This window comes from Gopherus evgoodei, chromosome 16, assembly GCF_007399415.2.
Source record: "Gopherus evgoodei ecotype Sinaloan lineage chromosome 16, rGopEvg1_v1.p, whole genome shotgun sequence".
Classification (NCBI taxonomy): Eukaryota; Metazoa; Chordata; order Testudines; family Testudinidae; genus Gopherus; species Gopherus evgoodei.
In genome coordinates, this window is record NC_044337.1 from 19,672,892 (window position 1) to 19,694,558 (window position 21,667).

Sequence of the window (21,667 nt, forward strand, 5' to 3'; positions counted from 1 at the left end):
AACCTTCTCTCCAGCCTCAGTTGTTTCAAGGCCTCCTCCCTTAGGACCGCTCAGCCCACATTCTATATCCTCTCTCCCTCAAAGCAACTCCTAGCCCTCATATGTCCAGGTGAGATGATGATGCACCTGACTCAGTGAGTCAGCAGAATCTGCTTATCTCTTTCCCAAGAGGATCAACGCTTGCTGATAGGGTGGTATGTTTCGGGCAAACACTGATAGTGTGGTACAGTGTTCTTTTGTGAGTACAAAAGAAAAGTATTGGTTTTGGTTTCACTTAAGTCAATTAGGAACTTGTTTAAGTCAAACAAAATAAGAGCCTCGAAACAAAGGTTTGCACCAGTTTCAGTTAAACCAGTGCAACTTTCCTGTCTAGACAAGACCTCAGTCACAGGATCGTGAGTTTTTTCTAACATAGCTCAGCCAAAAGGCATATTCTTAGCAATGGGTAATAATAACTCAGAATAAAGAAAGAGCAGGAAAGACAGAGGTTTAAACAGTATGTGGGTATGGACTAATAGCATCTAATTTACATCTATAGGAAGGATATTATATACTGGCACCTGATAAGTTGAAACAATCCTCTGCTGAGGACAGCCTGCCCTGACATGTTCCATTACAGGTGTTCAGCAAAAGAGCTTAATCAGGGAGAAAGAAGCCAGTTAAACTTGTGATGTGCCCTCATCATTACCTCAGTGTTATTCTCAGATCAGGGTGATTAACAATTACACAGCTGCCTGAATCACATACAGAAGAAACATTATTTTGTGACTATTGGATTTTATTAAGCAGGTCTTATTTTGTCAGATTTGTTTTCCTCTACTGTCCTCACGAACTAGCATAGCAATTCAGAAAGGAGGAGGAATGGCTTGAATATTTAGTAAGCTTTATAAGTCCCAGTGTCCCCCAATATATGAACCTGTCCCATTGCATTTAAGGGGCTTCAGCTGTGATGACTTGGAGAGCCTGTAACTAGACACCCTGACATGCTATTTGGAAAAGTAACATGATACAGTCTTGCTCTGCCTTTGAACATGCAGCATGTTACTTTTGTGAGTTTCCTGTGGGGATAAAAGTAATTATTTACAGTTGGTTACATATTCACACTGGCAATCACCCTCACGTTAAATATTCAACATGGCAAGCGAAGTGCAAGAAGCTTAAATTCAAGAAATTCATCAGTGGATGGTGTTTTACTTCACTTCCTGACCTAAAGTGTTGTGCAATAGTTGCTGTGTCATGTTGCACCCAGGAAGTAGCTGCATTTCAAGCCGGGGGAGGGGGTGTGAGTCTTGTATATATTTAAGGTTAAAGTTTGAAAAAGGTGTTTTTCAAGAAATGTTTCACTAGGTTCATGCTGCCGATGCTGAGGCAGACAGCAAGCTGTTTATGGCAGGGGCTGTCTCTTTGTTATGTCTGTACAGCACCTGACACAATGGGTCCCTGGCCTCCAGACACTATCACAACACAAATACACATATTAACCTTCTAACACTCAAATGGCTAAAAGCTTGCCACCAGAGATGGGCCAGAATCAACACCCTAGATCACAAGATGTGGTTTCAGTCCCCCTCTATTTACTCCCCAATTCCTGTTGACCGTGGCAGGGTTTTATAGGGTTCTCAGGACAGAGGTGATGCCACATCATGGGGATTTCCAGAAGATGCAACAGGCTTTGCAAACTTTCCCAGCAGGTTTCCTCAGAGTAAGCAAACTTCTCACAGTGGTCCACTGCAATGTTCCCACCAGGATGCAGGCTGTACATAGGAACTGCCAGACTAATCCCGACCAAGGGTGCATCTACCTTGTCTCTGAGAGTGGGCAGCACCAGAGGCTAGCAGTCGGCAGCTCGAGGTTAATCTTCCACCTGAGGAAGTGTCTTTCTTACCTCCAAAAGTTTGACTTTAGCTGATGCTCTGAAGCAGGAAGAATTTGAGCCTTCCAAACCTCTGGGGTTTTTTATTTTTAATATTAACTATTGGAACTCTGGATAGTATTGTTTTCCATTGAAACATCAGCTGCAAAATGTTACCAAACAAAATACACATTTATCTTGAACAGTTGCACGCCTGCTTAGCTGCAATCTGGCTTCTTTGCAAAGCAGACAGTTGGGGATTTCACCGAAACCTCGCTGGATACCAGTTGCCTCTGAGTTGATGAATCAAATCATCCCACAAATGTCCTGAGCGGACTTGTTCCAATAACTCACCAGTCAGTGCTGCAGCAGAGCTAAGCAACTCAACGCAGACAGTCCAAGCAGAACGGAGGCTGATAATAACACCTTTCCCAGATGAGCAGTGGGAAGCCCTGTAAATCCGAATGAAAATGCTCTAAAAGAGATTTCCAGGGGGTCCCTACTTTAACCTTCTTGGAACAATGAGATTTCCTTTCAGTGAAGAAGGCCAGTGGGTCAGGTTTCATGCTAGCATTCTCAGCTGGAATAAGCAAGTGGACTCCCAGTCCTATCACTCTCATCGTGTCAATTATATTCACCTTATTGGAATCTATGTTAGTTTTGGACCCGTTAATGTAACATTGTTGAGCCACTCGAGCCCTCTTGGAGGGCTTTCCAATAAGGTCTCTCTTATTTTAAGGATTCCAGTTGTGTCTGAGATTCATTTGTATTTGTCTTTTTGGGTCTAATCCTGAAACTCAGGGTTTTTTTGCTCAGACAAATCTTCCTTTTCCAAGTCGGTGCCCAGCTGATGACTGAGGCCTGATCTGCAGCAGACAGCACCCCTGGTGTAACCCACAGCATTGTATGAAAGCAATGCATTTCCCTCTGACTGTGCGTCCCCACCGCTGGGCTTTGCATCCTGCCTGACATTTGAGCCACACGTTTGCACGGTGTTGTACTGCATTGATTGCTGTGCAGCATTGCCCGGCCCAGGATCCCAGGCTCTGCCCCCAGGCTTGCTGCATTCTGGGAAATGTCCACTCCAGCTAGCTCCAGCAAGGCAGGGGAATTGCAGCAAGATGGGGTAACAGTCCCATAATTCCCCTGGCTGTATCCCAGAATGGCCAATGTCATTCCCAAACTGTCTCTCAGCATGAGGAGGCTCCCAGCCTCTGTTTATCCATAAGACAGGAATAGCAGGGGAAGCTTCTCCCCTACTTGCCTCCTGGGGCGAGGGAGGTCCTGCCGGGGCTGAGATGGCAGATATGACTAGAACGAAGGGCATGTCCATTGGAGCAGCGGTGCCTGTGCTTCTGACCTCTGCCCACTAGGAATTGGGCTGAGGTCACCAGCTCACAGGCCAGCCACCAGGCACCCCGGAGAGCTGCCTTTTGTCCAGATTTGACTTTTCCCTTCCTGACAAGATTGGAGCTGGTGACCTGGAGGCGGGAGACCCCGTAATCCCATTACCAAGCTACTGAGCCATCCAGCCCTCCTGCGTTCCATAAGCGTGGACAAGGCAGTGACATTTGAAACTAAGCCCGGCTGCAACACTAACACAGGGACAAAATTAATGAGTAGATATTAACATACGACACCGCCCAGCCTTCGCGGCAGGACCATGCAGCACGGAGGCAGCCCGCTGGCAGGGGTTAGTGCCCTGCTATAGCTAACTCCCAGCAATGTTCTGTGCTCTTTACGGATATGCCTCCCATTACCAACGAGCATACGGCCTGGAGGAGAGGGCAAAGCCCCCTAGGGTGTGTTCTCTGGTTTGTTTCCTTTGTGATGCCCATAAGTCTACAACTCGGACGTTGGTTTGGAGCCATGACTTATAAATTCCACGCTGCAGCAAGGATTATTTAAAGGCATGGTATCAAAGGCAATCAATTGCCGGGCCAGCTCATGCTCTCGATTCTTAAGAAGAAATCCCCATTGAAATGAGTCTGACCTACGACGCATAGGGTCTAAGCCTGTGTCTCCCCCAAGCACAGGAGCGGTCTCACTGCTCTCAGCATCTCTGTAGGCCAGGGATCAGCAACCTTTGTCCCGTGGCCCGCCAGGGTAAACCTCCTGGTGGGCCAGGCCAGTTTGTTTACCTGCCACGTCCAATGGGAGCCACGATCAGCCGAACCTGCGGATGCAGCAGGTAAACAAACCGGCCTGGCCCACCAGGGGGCTTACCCTGGCATGCCGCGTGCCAAAGGTTGCTGATCTCTGCTGTAGGCACATGCCCCAATGCCTGGCCGAATGGGAGCTAAAAGTCAGCAGTGCACCATGGCCCGCCACAGAAGAGTAAATCGCTTTTCAAAATGGCTTGTGCATCATGGGCAACCATTTGGGAAGAATTGCCATCAGCTAGGATGTGTCATCTTGAGCATGTGGCCACATTTCAGGAAAGATGTGGACAAACTGGAGAAAGTCCAGAAAAGAACAACAAACATGATTAAGGGTCTAGAAAACATGGCCTGTGCGGGAAAATTGAAAAAATTGGGTTTGTTTAGTCTGGAGAAGAGAAGACTGAGGGGGGACATGATAACCATTTTCAAGTCCGTAAAAGGTTGTTACAAGGAGCAAGGAGAAAATTGTTCTTCTTAACCTCTGAGGATAGAACAAGAAGCAATGGGCTTTAATTGCAGCAAGGGCAGTTTAGGTTGGACATTAGGAAAAACTTTCTGACATCAGGTTGGTTAAGTACTAGAATAAATTGCCCAGGGAGGTTGTAGATTCTCCATCATTGGAGATTCTTAAGAGCAGATTAGACTAACACTTGTCAGGAATGGTCTAGGTAATATTTGGTCCTGCCCTGAATGCAGGATGAGAAGACCTCTTGAGGCCCCTTCCAGTCCTATGATTCTATGATTCCATCTGTCATGACCCATGAGGCCTATGCAGACCCTTTCTACTCCTCGGCTAGCCCAGTGATGTCTACTGACAGGGCATTGTTGCCTTTCCTTTTCTAGAGGGAATATGAAGTGGACCTGTTACAGCCAACCTAGATCATCCTTCCTTCTGGGAAAGGGTAGTTACCTAGCCACCGAGCCACAAAAGGCTGTTTCTGCCCCCACAATAGAGGACAGAGAGGATGGATGGTTGGAGTGTTACCAAGAGAGCAGGGCAAGTCACTTAGGCCTGGTTTACCCTGAAAAAGATTGACCTAGCTACATCACTCAGGGGTGTGAAGAATTTATCCCACTGAGTGCCATAATTTGGTCAACCTAACCCACAGTACAGATAGGGCTAGATCAAAGGAAGAGTTCTTCCATCAGAGATAGATTATCTACAGCAACGATAAACCCTTTCTGGCACCGTAGGAAGCATCTACGCTATGGTGATAGAGAGGTCCAGCTGCAGCACCAATGCTTGGCTGCTGTAGTGTCTGTAATGGAGATACACCTTGAGATCACAGCCTGACCCTGTGGCACAGAGGTGCTGTGAGTTTAAATACAGTAATGATTATGAGGGGCTCAGATACTACAGGAAAGGGGGCCAGCCAGGGACGGCTCTAGACATTTCACCTCCCCAAGCATGGCAGCATGCTGCGGGGGGCGCTCTGCTGGTTGCCAGTCCCATGGCTCTGGTGGACCTCCCGCAGGCGTGCCTGTGGAGGGTCTGTTGGTCCCGCAGCTTTGGTGGAGCCACAGGACTAGTGGACCCTCCACAGGCACGCCTGCAGGAGTCCACCAGAGCTGCGGGACTAGCGGACCCTCCGCAGGCATGCCACCAAAGGCACCCTGCCTGCCGCCCTTCTGGCGACAGGCAGAGCGCCCCCCGCGGCATGCCGTCCCAAGCATGCGCTTGGCGTGCTGAGGCCTGGAGCTGCCCCTGGGGCCAGGCGTAAGTCCCATAGATAAATAGCAGCTGCACAGAACTGACGTGCATGGGGAATTCCAGCCATATTCTGCATTTTCTTCTTACAAACCCTCTTCCCAGAGTCCTGGGGCCTGGTTATCTCCCTGCAGGATATGAGTAATTCCTGCTGGAGTCAATGGGAACTATTCACATGTAGCCTGATATTGATCCCATGGAGGACAACGGGAGCAGAGTCTAACCAGGGAGTACGGAGCCCCAGGATTGCCTCTCCCGACCCATCAGAGTGTATAAATGACAGAGGAAGTGCACGTGGGCTTTAAAGCCCTGAAATGAGGCTATGATTGGCCCCCATCTGAGCGGTGTTGTGTTTCCTGGCCGCAGTATATTTGATGATCTTTGTAGCTTGTGGGTCCTTGAGCCACCACCGCAGTGGGGCACTCGACCAGCTGAAATTCTGTGGTAACTAATCCTCTCTTTCCTGGAGATCCTGTTGTTTTTCTCATTTTGACAATTGTGAGTAGCTATGTTTGTCTCCTTTTCCCTTCCTGTTTACTCTTTGTGATCAGACAGGCTTTGATGTATTTTTGCTGTTGCCTGTCCCTGGGAGAACAGGAGATTGTTGCCTGTAATGGGAAAGTAGAGTCCATTTTCACTCCCATACTGACTTCAGTGGCATAGAGACATTTTCCAGAGCAATCAGCAGGATAAGTACATGTATGGTAGTTTGCCATTATTCACCATTCATCTAACCAAATAGGGCGCTCGAATCACTGGGCTTTTAACACTTCTCTTTGTAGTTAGAAGGCAACTTAGAGCTAAGTATACATATAAACAACACAGGTAGGTGCCAGAGCTTTTGGTGTGGGATTGCGAGGTGCTATTAAGATCACAGACAATGTTACTTGAGACAATGTTACACATGGGGATTTGGTGGAGAATTGTTATGCACAACTACTTGGCTAACTCAAGGTGTTAGCCACAAGTTCCTGGCTAAATTCCAACGTGGTTCATTACATTCTGACTCCCTCCCTTCACGCCACAGGTCTATTTGCATTAGTATACAAAATCAGAGCAGGTTCGACTGCACTGCTATCCATAACTATACACACAGCTAGAGGGGACAAGGCTGGGATGTACTCAGAAGTCCATCAGTAGCTGGGGTGGAGTCTACTCACATGAGCATTAGGTGAAGAATTGACTTTCCTTTTTCTGTGTTAATCACTAAGTATATAACAAACACCATAGATAGGTGGAACTTGTGTACTCTGGGAAGTCTGCCGGTGTTATTTATTGAGTATCAGCTGGATTCAAAGCCATCAAAGTCAGTGGGGCAGCCTGAACAATCTTCAGACTTGTGGGGAAATTCACCAAACACTCTTGCAGCTCTGCATCTTCTGCCAGGAGCCCCTTTGATCCTGCAAGCTAAGCAGGTGTGGTCTGGGTCAGCTCTTCTAAGGAGCGCAGAGGTGATGCAGAAAGAGGTGCCAATAGGTAGTGGTAGGCTCCCCTCCCCCAGAATCAGCCCTGAACCAATAACCCAGCACAGCATTAGGGGCAGAGCTGTTGTCTTTCAGAAGGGACAGAAAAGTAGCATCATGACTGCTTGTGAGCGTTACAGATCCCTCCCCGTCAGTCTCGTTTCCTTTGCCAGATTCCAGCCTAGCACTTACTCTCTTCCCCCATTTCCCTTGATGGGCACCTTTGCGCCTCGTGTCCTAAAATGTTGCTGTGTTCTACCCCAGAGGTAGTTGAAATTACCTCTCTGTCAAGTCTACAGAGCTCTTTTAGCATCCCTGTTGATTAAAGGTGCAGTATTCATGTAAGATAGTTTTAGAGCTTAGGAAGAAAACCAATTGCCTTCCGTGTAACATTTCCTTCTGTGTCTGAGAGTCACATTGCTGATGTAACAGCTCACGCATTTAACAGCTCACTCTGGCTTTGAAGTCACTGGCTTAAGGGCCAGAAGGGGTGGGATTCACACCTTCCCTCTGCCATTGTTTCCCAGCAAATAACTGGGCTGCCTCCAGAAGCCCAGCACCCTGCGATGCACAGAAACAGTCTAGAACGTTTTATTTTCCTTGTAATTAGCCGTTTGCAGCACACCCAGCATATCACTATCTCAGTGGCTCCGGGTCACAGTTCACTAACAGAAAGCTGCAGCCTCCCCTACTTATTAGTAGTATTCAATGTTTGTATTGCAGTAGCATCTAGGAGCCCCAGTCGGGAGCTCATGGTGCCAGGCGCTGTAGAAACACAGAACAAAAAGATGTCCCTAGCCACAAAGAGCAGACTACATTTGGAATTTCAAAGCGCTGCCCCGGGAGCGCTGCCGCGGCAGCGCTTTGAAGTGTGAGTGTGGTCAGAGCGGCAGCGCTGGGAGAGAGCTCTCCCAGCGCTGCATGTAAACCACATCCCTTACGGGTGTAGCGTGCAGCACTGGGAGCCGCGCTCCCAGCTTTGCTGCCCTGATTACACTGACGCTTTACAGCGCTGTATCTTGCAGCGCTCAGGGGTGTGTTTTTTCACACCCCAGTTGCAGCGCTGTAAAGTGTGAGTGTAGCCAAGGCCTTTGCCTGTACTAGAGCGCTACAGGCTACTCTGCCAACGGGAAAGCTTCTCCTGTCAGTGCCGTTAATCCACCTCCCCGAGAGGCAGTAGCTATGTCAGAGGGAGAAGCTGTCCCATTGACACAGCGCTGTCTACACACAATAAGTGGATGCATACAGAGTCAGGGAAGCACACAGAACATCGACTTTCTAGAGACCTTCCCTCGCCAACACCAGAAGACAATTGCTTTGTTCTGCACGGGAAATGCAGCCACCTCTGGGGCAGCAGACGAGTCAGTTCACAGTGCAACACTGGGATGACATTTTTGGCAAGGGGCCATGGGGGAAACCTCCCTTCTTTTTTCAAGTGCATCATTGGATCTTTACTGGCTTCCAAAAGCCCTGCATAGAGGAACCTCCCTGGAACAATCTATCCTGGGAGGACAAGGGGCTGAGTTTATATTGCAGGGCTCTGAACCTGCCATCTGGCTCCTCAGCCAGTGTGAATAGGGGCAGCACCAGTGGCTCTCTCAGAGCTGTGTTCATTTACACCAACTGAAGCTGTGGCCCAGGCCAGGGAGTTTGTGGATATCAGCCCTGATGCACAGGCTCCTTGCCAGCCTCCATCCATTGCTTCTTTTCTGATTTACACTGGCCCAGCTAACTCAAGACTGAGGCTGATTCCTGGAAATGTTACAGCAGCACATCTGTAGCACATCGGTGCAGCCGCTCAGTACAGGGATGGGAAGGCTTCTCTCCTCGGTTGCTGCAGCTAAGCCACCTCCCCGAGAGGCAGCAGCTAGTGCTGTCTACACTGGGGGGAAGTCGGCTTTCCATACGTCGCTCAGGCATCTGGATTTCTCACACCCGAGCGACGTAGCTGGGTTGACTTGACCTTGCAATGCGAGTAGGTTCCCTGCTGCCATTGGCCTGCCATAGGGGCAGCAGTCATGGGGTTGGTTTCTGGGCCATGGTTCTCTCAGTTCCCACCCCTCTCCTGGTTCAAAGGGATCAGTTGCTCTGCTCTTGCCTTGTTTCCCTGGCAAGCCTCATCTCCCAAGAATGGGTTAACTGAAAGCAGAGCCTTGTAGCCTTAACTCTGCCCATGGGCTGGGAGGATTCAGCCACCTCTCCAGCCAGGGCACAGTGGTTGGGAAGCTGAGGGCTGGCAAATGGGGGGAGGGGGTCAGGGTCTCCCACTGCAAACCTCTCTCCTCTTTTCTGTCACCAACAAAAGAACCACATTTGGACAACATTCAAGGTCTGTCCTGAATCCACAAAAGCCAGGAATTCCTACATGCCTTAAACTGGGAGCCAAATTTTCCACTGGTGTAAGCTCCGCGGACTCCCAGAATTTGGTGCTGGGTGTGGGCTGGTGGCTAGAGGAGTGGAAGTGGGAGCTACAGGCCTAGTGTCAGGGTGTGAGACTGAGCCTGGCCCTCGGGGCCTTCCCACAACTGGCTCCAACACCACAAGGCTTTTAGTCACAGACAGTCTAAGATACCATGCTCGAAGCCACTCCAGTCACACAAGTGACACAGAATCAAAGGGGATCCCAGTGGGACTGGCCCTCCTCAGAGGCAGCGAGGTCCAGTGACAGATTCCCTGCTGCCCAGCTGGGCTTTAGGGAAAGCATCTGGGCCTTATAACGGGGAAGACAGCAGCAGGGGAAGGAGGGCTACCGACTGACCTCACCCCACTCGGGAGGGGAGGGTGCTGCGAGGCACCAACTGGCCGAGGCTGCGGAGAGAAGGAAGCTCCTGCAGGAAGCCTTGATCAGGGGAGGGTTCTGAGGCCCATTGGGATCCTGTGAGCACGTGGAAAAACTGCAGGTCGAAAGGCCTGGGAGCAGCCACAGAGGTTCAAAGCGGGGCGAGACCCAAAGGAGGAAGCTCCTGAGAGCAAACGCTCAGATAAGAGCAGGGAATATTTAAAGGAGCCCAGGGCAGGATGAAGGAAGAGACAGAGCAGAGCCTGGGAAGAGCAGAAAAGCTGGGGCCATCTTGGACACTTGAAGACAGACAGACCTCAGTGAGGAGGGGCTGTACCCAGTGTGAGACCAGGGTAGCAGAGACTTTACTGTGTGTTTATATTAATAAACCAAACCCCAAGAAGGGGTCTTGTCTTTGAGGAGCCTGAGTGAAGGGGAAACTGAGGCAGAGAGTGGCAGAGCTATGCTCGGCCAGCAGGAGGCGCTACAGGACAGACATACCCTTTCACAATAGGGAACAGAGAGGTGAGTATGCTAGTGTCCCTGATGGTGAAGAAGAGATGGGGTTCGGTTCTAATTAATCTAATGGGATTCTTTACTGGGACGCCTGGACACATGCAGAATTGGTGCTTCTCTCTAGCTTCCATATTAAATAAACACACGCTGCGCTGTGCAGTGTCACAACACAGGGTTGTCCTAAGCCCTGGCCTAGATCTGGCAGCTATGGAAGGGACTGTTGACATGCTATCTGAACAGGCCCCAAAGAAGACAATTCCAGCGTCCCACCAAATAGGGGATATTTCAGTGACTTGATTAATTCTGACAAAATCAAATGGAAGCCAAAATTCTTGGTTTCAAAATGAAATGAGAATCTGTGTGGGAGCAACAAGGAAAATTTCCCTCCCTTCAGTTTCCCATTGTCAGGCGGTGTGGGAGGCAGGACTCCTGGGTTCCATCCCCTACCCTTAGCTTCTCTGTGCCACCATTTTCTTGTCTTTCCTGCCAGCGGGGCTGAGAGATGCTGTTGTATACTCACCCAAGCAAACAAACAACAATATATACAACGTTTGTGGTTCCAGGCTGCTAAGCCGAAGCCACCAAACCACCATTTTTGCATAAGGTTTGGGCCGGGCTTTCAGCACTTAAGGAATCCACAGACGAGGTAAAATACCCATCTGTCTGTTGGTCTCTTTGTTTCTCTCTCTGTCTAACTCAGACTTAGTTCTGTCCTTCTGGGGAAGTCCCATATGTTTCTGCAGTTCCCTTAAAGGGCATACTCACGCCGTCCTTACCAGAAACCAGAGTACATGTAATAAAGTGCAGTCTAACCCATGGGATTATTATTAGATCTTACACCTTTCGGCCTCTCCTAGCCGGGCTGGGCCAAAAGGAAACAGCGTCTTTCAGCTGATTTCTTCTGGTGCTCGGCTTCATATGCTGGACTTTGATTCCACAGTGAAGCTAATTCGATAATATGGTCTGCATGGGAAGGAAGGGAGTAGAAGGAATTGGCTATTATTTTTGGCGTCTCTCCAGGTAGTGTTTTTGCTCGGAGGCTCCGAGGTCAGAAATGGGTGGGAAGCTCTCTCCGGCAGCAAGTCCTTGCACATGCTGGTTTCGCAGAGGGCGACTCGTACTACTGAAATGTTTGGCCTTAGGCAGTCGAAGCCCACCAGTGCTGCAGGTCCCATGCGAGCACAGGGCTTTGGAATGGTCTGGGAGTGAACAGCCCCTGTTTCCTGTGGCCTGGTGTCAGAGCTGTCACCTGAATCAAATCAGCGTCTGTGAATTCCCCAGGGTGATTTAATGGCGCTGTGCCCTTGGGTGGAAATGCCCAGCCACTCTCTGAGGCTGCCCTCTGGGAGATGCGACTGTGTCCTCCCGTCCAGGCAGAAAGGATTGCCCCACAATGTGAGGGCACAGCCCACAAACCCCATGGTATACCCCAAGTCCACACAGCACTCAGGAATGTGCCAGGGAGAAACGGACCAGTTGTGGGGTGGCCTTATGCCTCAGCATTGGCCCTGAGCTCCTTGGAACTTTGCCCCGATCCTGGGAAGGTCTTGGGCTACTTTTCTGCTGGGTATCTGGAGGAAGGATATGCACCCCCAAATCACTGCTCCCCCCACAAATCTCCTACTATGCAGGTTCCTGTACCATGGAGATTCCTCAGTAGGGCCTGCGGGAAGAGGGGACTTTGTCACAAAGGCAGCTGAATGTCTTTCCTGATGCAGAGTGACAGACCCAGGCGGTCACTCCCATGGATGCATGTACAGAACAAAAAACAGGCTATTCCAGAGTCATATTCTCCAAGGCGCTAGAGAAAGGGGCCAGATCCTACCTCCATCAACATCAGTGGGAGTTTGGCCATTGACTCAAATAGGAATGAACCAAAAGGTACCACATTGCACTGCCTGGAAAACGAAAAGCATTTCCCTCCAACAATTTCAAAAGAAACAAACAGTTTCCCTTTAGTTTCTTTTGAATGTTCCATTTATTGATTTACAAAAATGGCCTTTTTGGCCAAGTGAAACCTCTCGTTTCTTTTGAAATCTTCCAGGTTTTCAACTGAATAATTTCAGGTGTTGTTTTTTCCTTGAGAAAGAGAGAATTTAAAATGAAACAAAAGGTTTTGTCCTGAAGGGGGGAGAAAAGGCCATTTTCGCTGGAAAAAATTGCAAATGAACATTTCAACCAGCTGTTGCGCTACCTAAAGACTCCTAAATCTTAAATACTCATTGCTCTTAGTAACAAGCTGGCATCCAACCTACTCAGGCACTCTGCCCTATTAACTAAAATGGCCTTTAAGTAACCTACAAAACCAAACCTCTTACAGGATACACGTGTGAGCTAGAATGTATATTTCTGAATTCCCAGGAGCACCCTTCTCTGGAGAAATAAACTGCTTTAAAATAAATAAACTAACAGCAGCAAAATATACATGTTATACTACATATTTCTTGGCTGTCAAAACGGCCTTAAGGGAAGCTGTGTATAAATTACATTCATGCAGCTCATTTGAAGTAGAATTCAGCTGTGATCACACCTGCATAACTAAGATATATCCGTCTTTTCTTTACAATCCAGAAATGTGCAGTATATGCTACATGCACAGACATGTATGGCATGAAATCACAGGTTATTTGGGGTTTTTTTGCTGCTGCCAGCAACGATTTTCAAGTATCTGTATTTTTACAGGTAACTATTATGTAAGAGCCTGATCGTGTATTTCTCACCCAGCCCAAAAGTCCTGCTTAACCCAGTGGGAGCTGAAGAGTAGAAGGGACATTGAGACAGGGAGAGAGAGAGAAAACACCACCAAGAAACAGATCAAGAGAGAAAAGATCCATTAGAAATTTAAAAAACCTCAAGGAAAAAAAATTTTAGAGGAAAAAATAAATTGGAGCACTGGAAAAGAAGAGACGTGAACGACAGAGGGGCAGTTATGTTCTGTGCCTTGAGGAGGCACAGCACTGAATGTGATGCCAAAGGGCACAGGTGCCCTCTAGATTCTGGCCTGGCCAAGGGGTCACAGGATCCCCAAGTATAAGTTACAGCCTGGCCACACTAATCCCCCAGCAGCTCCACAGGGCCACTGGCTACACACCCAGTTCCTGCCACCCTGGACCCACCCACCCCAGCTTGGCCCCCAGACAGGAGCTTGTGAAGGGGTCAGTGGAGGGTCTCTTATGGCAGCTGAAAACCCAAAGGAGCTGGAGAAGGATTTGGTGGAAAGGCCAGGTCTCGATTTAATGGCTTGGCTGTCTCTGGGAAAATTTTCCAGGCCTTGCGCTGGGAGGAGGCAGTGCCTCCCCAGGCTCCCAGTCCTGACTCCTAGGTTTCACTCTGTATCCACGCGGTGCGTGAGTCCCATTGCCCCGCTCCCTCTGATCATTACTCTGAGCTCTCAGCAATGTCACAGCTGATCCCCAGTGGAGGTGGAGTCAGGGGTTTAGCAAAGGTCAGGTAGTGCCAACCAGACAGCTGAGCTAGGCAGAGAATACAGCAGGTCTACGCACAGACAGAGGCATGCAGCAAGCAACTGTGGGAAAGTGAAGGCAGCACTCTGACATAGGGACAGAGGAAAAGCCATATTGGCACAGATCAAGGGCCCACCTGAGCTGGTATCTCAGGGGGATGGATAGCTCAGTGGTTTGTATATTAGTCTGCTTAAACCCAGGGTTGTGAGTTCAATCCTTGAGGGAGGCACTTATGGATCTGGGGCAAAAATCTGTCTGGGGATTTAGCCCTGCTTTTAGTAGGGGGGTTGGACTAGATACCTCCTGAGGTCCCTTCCAACCCTGATATTCTATGATCTGCCTTCAGCAGAAGGTGGGGAGAAAAACATAATGGGTCATGCCGATTTGCTAGTTTAGTTGTGGGGTGGTATTCCTTCCAAACCCTGCAGGTCAAGGCCCTGAAGCTTGGTGTCACTCATAAATATAAACAAATTGTTCATCCCCCCCATTCCAAAAACACCATGCACATGGGCAAACTGAGGTCCAGAAGGTTAAGTGACTTTACCAGGTCACACAATAAGACAGTGGCAGCGTCTCCTGACTCCCATACTGGTGTATTAGCAAGACAAAGTTGCTGGAGAACTGAATCAACAAATAACAATGGAGGCATATGCTCCCAATGCTAGGTGCTGTAATTTTCTACAAAATTACTACAAAACCTGTCTCCAGATTCAATACACAACCTTAGGCCTCTGGCGTAGCAGACGTGCGTGGGGGGGGGGGCACATGCAGAGGATGTTTCTAGAAAAGGAGGTGACCCAACAGTCATGGGAGAAACGATCACCAATAAACCTGTTCCGATGTGTAGTTCACATAAACAGAGCTGTAGGATAAACATCGTTTAGGATCTCTGCCTCTGTTTACACAACAGCGAATGTTTCAATCCTTTTCTTGATGTAAGTGAGAGCTAGCCAGTGGCGCAGAGAGGTGGAAGACCTATTGAAGCGATGGCTGAAAAATACCTGTTTTCCCCTCCTTCTCCTGAACTAAAGGCAGGTTATTTTAAACACCGCATATACTTGCTAGTAACAATAGTACTTTGCACCTCAACAGCACCTTTCATCCAGGGGTCTCCAAAGACTGTACAAATCCTGCCGTGCCATTCATCCCTCTGCACCATTTAAATCCCATTCAAGCCCCTGCCATTAATTCCTTAGGTAACTAAACAAACCAGCACGTGCGGCGCAGGAATCAGGAGCAACCCTACAATAACAAACAAGCGTGCGCAGATTCCTCCTAGAGGTGTGCCAGGGCACAAGCAAGGCTGTAGCCCTGACCACTTTTTGCAGTGGGCCTCACAGCTGAGCTGGAGACGAGGTGATCACACCCAGTGTCCTGGCCTCTTCTCAGGGGTGTGCAGCCTTTCAGGTGATTCTGGCTGCATTACCCAGAATGCCTCTGGGGACTCATGCTGGAGCAGAGCCTTTGTACATGTCCCAGCCCCACCCCAACATGGGCTGTGGCTCAGCCACATATTGCCCTAAGTATAAAGACTGTAACGATCTTATACACTCACTCTTCCCTTGCCTTCATACCCTGTTACTGTCTGCAAGAGGAGGGAGATTATGTGCATGAAGTTTTGCCAGATGTTCACCCCGTTAGCCATGATTTTCTTCCTCAAATGCAGGACTACTCCACCGCGGAGTAATTATCAAAGGAAACATGCTTTCAATGGCTTTTTAATAAGCGATGCTGCAGAGGAATAGTGTGAATAGTGCAATTCATCCTATGACTGTGCCTACTAAATCCACCAGTCAGCTCTTTAAAAATATATATATATATCAGGTTTTAAATCACTCTTGCAAGTCCAGCCACATTTCCCCTTTGCCCCAGAGAACTGCAGATTCGTCCCATTATGGAGCAGCTTTGGCTAAGATAGTTTCACATCAGCAGCCCCTATATAAGCAACTGCCTGTATTTTTATTTGTGTAGACTTTCCAGGATGATCTCCACAGATTATATTTAACAGATCATAACAATATCTAAAGCTCTGCACTGTTTGTGGTTTTAAACGATGGCAGGCAGAGGAATGCATAGCTAAATGTGACTTGGGAAAAGGAAGTAAAATCCAGTTTGATGTCTGCCTTTTTGTTCCTGGTTTTATTGCTCCAAATGTTTACGTGCAAAATACCGAATGGGATGATAAAGAGATGGAAGTGACATGAAGAAATAGACACACCAGTTGCTGCTTGTGTTTAACAGGCATTTGCCATTAAAAAACGCCTGTTTTTATTTAAATAGCCTAGGGCAAATTTCTCACTAAACCAACTTTCCCACGCCAGCCCAGTGCTCTAACTCTGGTTTTTGGCAATTTTTTTCCTGAGCTGTCAAGGCAAAATATATAGAAGAATGCTGGTCTCACTTAGGGTTTTTTTCCAGCCCCTGGAGACATGAAAATAATTTACAGATGTGCACTACCTGATTATATTTGTATGAAGTTTTGCTTAGTGAACATAGTTTTCCCAGCTTGAAGTAACAAAATAAAAACAGAAAAAAGAAAAAAAAAACAACCCAGCCCTCCAAAAATCTCAGGTTCTGACCCATTTGATTTTAACTTACTAAAAATTTTATAAGTGTCTGGATTTTTTTAAACAACTCATCATATGGACACTTTACATTATTTCTATTAAAACCATTTTATGATTATTTGGAAAAGTACCTAAAATCCCATTATTTTAACCCAGAAAGGCTACTCAAATTAAACAGTTTGATATCTTATTTTTCTGTAACTTCTTCAGTTTAGTACAAAAGGTTTATTTTTATAATTTGCCTATTAACATATTTTTTTTTTAAAAAATGGGTTGCAGTCTTCATAGGAAGTGTTTTGAAATAAGTAAATGAAATGCAGCTCTACCAGGATAATCAGCCTTTTGGTAAATTATTTTAATAGATTAAAACTAGTTTTTCATGTGTCTGAGCAGGAAAAGGTATATTTCATTGTAGTTGTAGGGTTTCTGCTAAGGTACTACGTGCCTCCTGAAGCAGTGGAAGCACTCCCAATGGGTTCATTGGCTTCAGTTCTATCCCCAGCGGAATCACTGGCAAAACTCCCACTGGTTTCAATTGGAGCAGGATTGGGCACCTTGTTGTTCAGGGTGTAGCTTTGGCCTGTAATGTGCAGCTGAAGTTGAATGTCTTTAGCAATGACTGAGCACCACAGCAGAAATATCCCCTTGTGTGTTTTATGCTCATTCCCTGCCCCCAGTCCCATCCCTCTCCAAACACAGAGCCCAAACCTTGCAGACCACTCATGGAGGGGAAGGGGAACACAGCGGCATTATCTCATTCTTGTGCATCTCCTGGGTGTTCATTCTCCTTGCCTATGGAGGCAGTGGGGAAAACTTGGCTCACTTTCCGTAACCCCTGAGCCATCAGGCCCCAGTTCCCAGACTTGTGTTGACACTGGCGTTTTTTTCAAACTCCCCCATCTTTGCACTATCAGCAGTGTAACTCCATGGGTGGCACCAGCCATAGAAGCAGAAGAGTAAACCAGGTGCAAATGGCTTCCAGTGTGTTAACCAGCAGAGAGTGCACTAGTCAAGGGGTTAGGAGACATGGGTTTTAGTCCCGCCTCTACTGCTTGGTGATCCTGAGTAAGTCATTTCCCTGCTTTGTGCCTCAGTTTCCCCATCTGTAAAATAGGGATACCCATTTTCTTTTAAAGTGCTTTGAGATCTGTAGATGACGAGAACCCTATAGGATTCAGGTGCTGTTATTGTAAATGCGGACCCTGTTAAAGTCAATGAGAAGGCTCCCACTGATTTCAGTGGGGCCAAGATTTCACCTCAACATCTGTCTTGCCCTCCTCCGACTGTTTGAACTACACTGGACTTGACACAATTACTTGTACTGCGGTGCAGCACATGGCCTAGGGGTGAGAAGGGAGTTCATTCTCCAGTCTCCGCAGGGATTCTGTTGAGACTACCCATACCAAGCCATTTGGGGTGATTTCTGTGTTGTCACCCACTAACAGAGCGCTGGAGGGGGACACCAAAGAGCCGCCTGATGGTAAAAGCTTTCAGTCACTACCAGCATGAGCTAGACTGGAACCAGCTAGCAACCTCATCCTCCAGTGGGGTTATATGTGTGGAGTAAAGTATTACTCAGCAGGGGTAAGGGGGGGCAGAACTTTGTAAAGGACCTTTCCTCTGAGAACCTCAAAGCCTTTCATAAGAGTTTCGCTACCCCTATGTCAACACTGGAGAAACTGGAATGCAGACAGACTAAGAGACTGGCCCAGAAGGGTCAGGGAGGGATCCCAGGGGTCCCGAGTCCCACCCTGCCTCGCCTCTCCAAGCCCCTTGAGTCTGGAATCCTTCCACAAGGCCGTATTTGGGGCTGTGGGACCCCTCAAGGCAGGTTTCTCGAGGGAGCAACCCAAGGAGACATCCAGCTAACCTGCACGTGGAGTACTTTCTCAGCTCAGAGAACAAGCCCGGGCAAAGGGAACATAGGTATTTCCAAGCAGGTAGAGCAGAGAGGGCTCCTGCTAACTGCTTGTGAATGTGCAAACACAATGGACAAGATGGGAGAAATGGAGGGAAACTCAATCCTAGGAGGTATTCCAGATCCACCTCTGCCAGAGAGAAACCTCATACTCAGATGCACAAAGCCGGTTCTGCTCTGCTCTGTAGCCCCTCTGACAAGAACAGAGTCCTAGTGCTGTAGTGGGAATGCAAATCAGGGCAGCAGAACAGGCCTGATGTTTTGTAATCTCAAAGAGAAGACTGGGAAAGAAGAGAGGACAGCAAAGCAGCTGAGTGTTAAGGAGGTGTGGGAATGTCCCCTCATCTGGGTTTTGGCAGCATTTATAACCCTACCCCCATTATCTTCTTCATTCTCCCATAGCTGCTGTTGTGACCAGTTCAAACTGGAGAGCAGGAAAAAGGGAGGAAAACACAGGGGGGAAGTTTCCTTCCCTGCCCAAGTGTGGAAAATAACAGCTGTAAAGAAAGGCACTGAAGCTATCCTCTCAGGTAGAAACAGAAACCCACGCCTATCAGCCAGCAGCTACTGCAAAGAGCTAGAGTTTGTCGGCTTATCAACCCCAGAGCACGTACAAACCCATCAAATCATCAGATGTCACCATCGCCTGCCTACGTGTTTAAATCGAACACTGCATTCACTCCAGGCCTAACAGCATAAAAGGCACTTAAGTAAATGCACATATTCCCCCTTGCTCTTTGTCTGGCCATAATGTGCCTGATCCAAAGCCCTGTGAAGTTGAGGGAAAGACCTCCTCTTGGGTTTCAGGGGGTTTCAGATCAGGGCCAATAAGAGCCAGAACATCCTTTTGTTTTTAATATCTATCCCTGGAGCTTGAGTCACTTGAAAAAGGTGGACAAATTATTTCGCATTAGCCCCATTTTACGGGTTGGGGGTAGCCGGCGCTCAGAGGCAAAGGCCACAGTTTCCAAAGTTGGGTGCTGAAAGCTGGGTACCTAGACTTGAATTTTCACAGGTGACTAAATTCAAAGGGACGCCCAACTCACTTGGAAAATTGCCACCCTAAATCCATGCTGAGGCACCCATATCAGAGGCCTGTTTCAAAGGATGATAAGACACAAGGAAAACGAAGAGACCGTGCAACTGAGAAATAATGCTGAGGGGCTCTTCCATTTGATTTACTGGCCAGAGTCTTTCCCCTCCGTTTTTTTATTTGTTTCACACTCGCTCGGGAAATAATTTACAGCAGGAAATAGTGGGGTAACACTAGCTCTGTGGAGGTTGGGAGGTGCCTTTGGAGATGAATGGAGAGACATACCTGTGGCAAGGAACAAGTGAGAGGCGTCACTTCTTTTCATAACCCATTGTGGAGTCGGTCTCCCTTTCCCTCTCGCTTCCCCCCTTTAACTAAATGCACACTAACCTGGACAGGCATGTCCCCTGACTCTGACGCTGTTATCAAGCAGTAGAGGTTGAACAGAACCATTTGGAGACAGAGGAGGGAGAAAATAGCTGCAGTTGGGTCAGGATAATTCATCTGTCCTGTTTTCACTTGGATTCTCCCCGAAACGATGATCAGTCCCTTACGCGGCAGAACTGCTTTGCGAATAGAGGCCCACAGGATGCATTAGCACAGACCCATGTGCAGATAGCATAGTCTGTGCTGGTGGATCCTATTCAAAGATAGGTGCCAGGTTGCTAGCAGGGCCAGCTGTACACTAGTGGGAGGAGCACTGAGATGAGAGCCAGGAAGTCTCTGCTCTCTTCCTGACTTTGCCACTGACTTGCTGTGGGACCTTGGGCAAACCCCTTAGGCCTTGCATACACTCAGCTTTTTCTCCACCTTTCCCACTGTTGCACTAACCGATGATGTGGTTACAAAATAGGGATCTCTAATGTAGACAAGACACTGGCATTTTTTTGCCACCATCTGCACATGATTCGATGGCACAGTGGAAAAGAAGAAAGTACATGAGCCTTCCCACGCTGGATGCCATTGTTGGTGCTGCATCACTGGTTGTGTAGTAGTGGGAGAGGTGAAGGAAAGCGCTTAGTATAGGCACAGACTTTGGCCAAGATTTTCAAACATGAGTGCCTCGAATCTGACACCTCAATCTATATTTAGGCACCTGGACAGATGTCCAGATTTCAGTTCATCTTTTAATTACTGGGATTATATAGTAATTGCTCAAGCCATGCTGGAGCACCAAGGCAGGGCAGGAGGGGTTGGTCCTTATACATGTGATTGTATTAGTAACCACAATTAGTTGTCGTTGTCAAATTCCTAGAGGTAGTCACATGTAGGAATCCATCCTGCAAGCCTTCCACACACAGAAATGCTATTGACTCCTGAGACAGCTCTCTGCCTTGCAGGACATGGCCCTTGGATGGAGCCGGCCTAGCAGGAGAGAGCTAGAGGAACAGGATGCCCAGAATGAAATACAGAGGTAGCTATGGCACATGGCAGCAGCCAGCATTTAATGTTGCACATGCAGGAGTCTGGCTAGAAGTTTGCTCAAGTTTGGGTTTTTTCCCTCCCCCCTCTGGTGCTGGCTTCCAGGCCTGCTTTTATTTAGTTATCTCATCTCGTTATCGTTGGCCAGAGCTTTGGCTGAAAGTTCAGAAGTTTACAGCACAAAAGAAATAAATTAACAGACCCCACTCGAGCTATTTCCACTGGAGCATAATATATATGCGAGGAGCAGGAAATGCATTCCCAATATGCAGGGGTTTAGGGGTGGATAGGGATGGTTTTGATAAGTCACCTCACTTTGTGTAACCTAGCACATTCCAAGAGCAAAAGTCAATCACAGAGTCAACACATTGGAGATTCAGAGCTGTCTGGGACTGTGGGACTCGGGGCCAGGTTTTTCAAGGCAGACACAAAAGGTGGCCTCCCAGATCTGTTTAGTCACCTGCTGCACTTGTCAAACTTGGAGCTGCTCGCACTGCACCTGCAAAAATGCAGGTTGCATCCACCACCCTGGTGAAAATGCACCCTCTCCCTCTGCACCTGCACAATTGAACAGACCCCTTCTCTCTGACTGGCCTGTTGGAAAGGCAGGCAAACATGTCCGCACTCACAAAACCCTGCAGTTACCTGCCCTGATAGGTAGCTAGCCACAGGGTTACCGGAGCCAGGTGCACACTTTTGCCTGCACAACGCAGGCTCTGGGAGGTGCAGGGCTTGAGTTCACATTTTTGTGGGTGCATCTGCTGAGCCCGTATTTGAGCACTG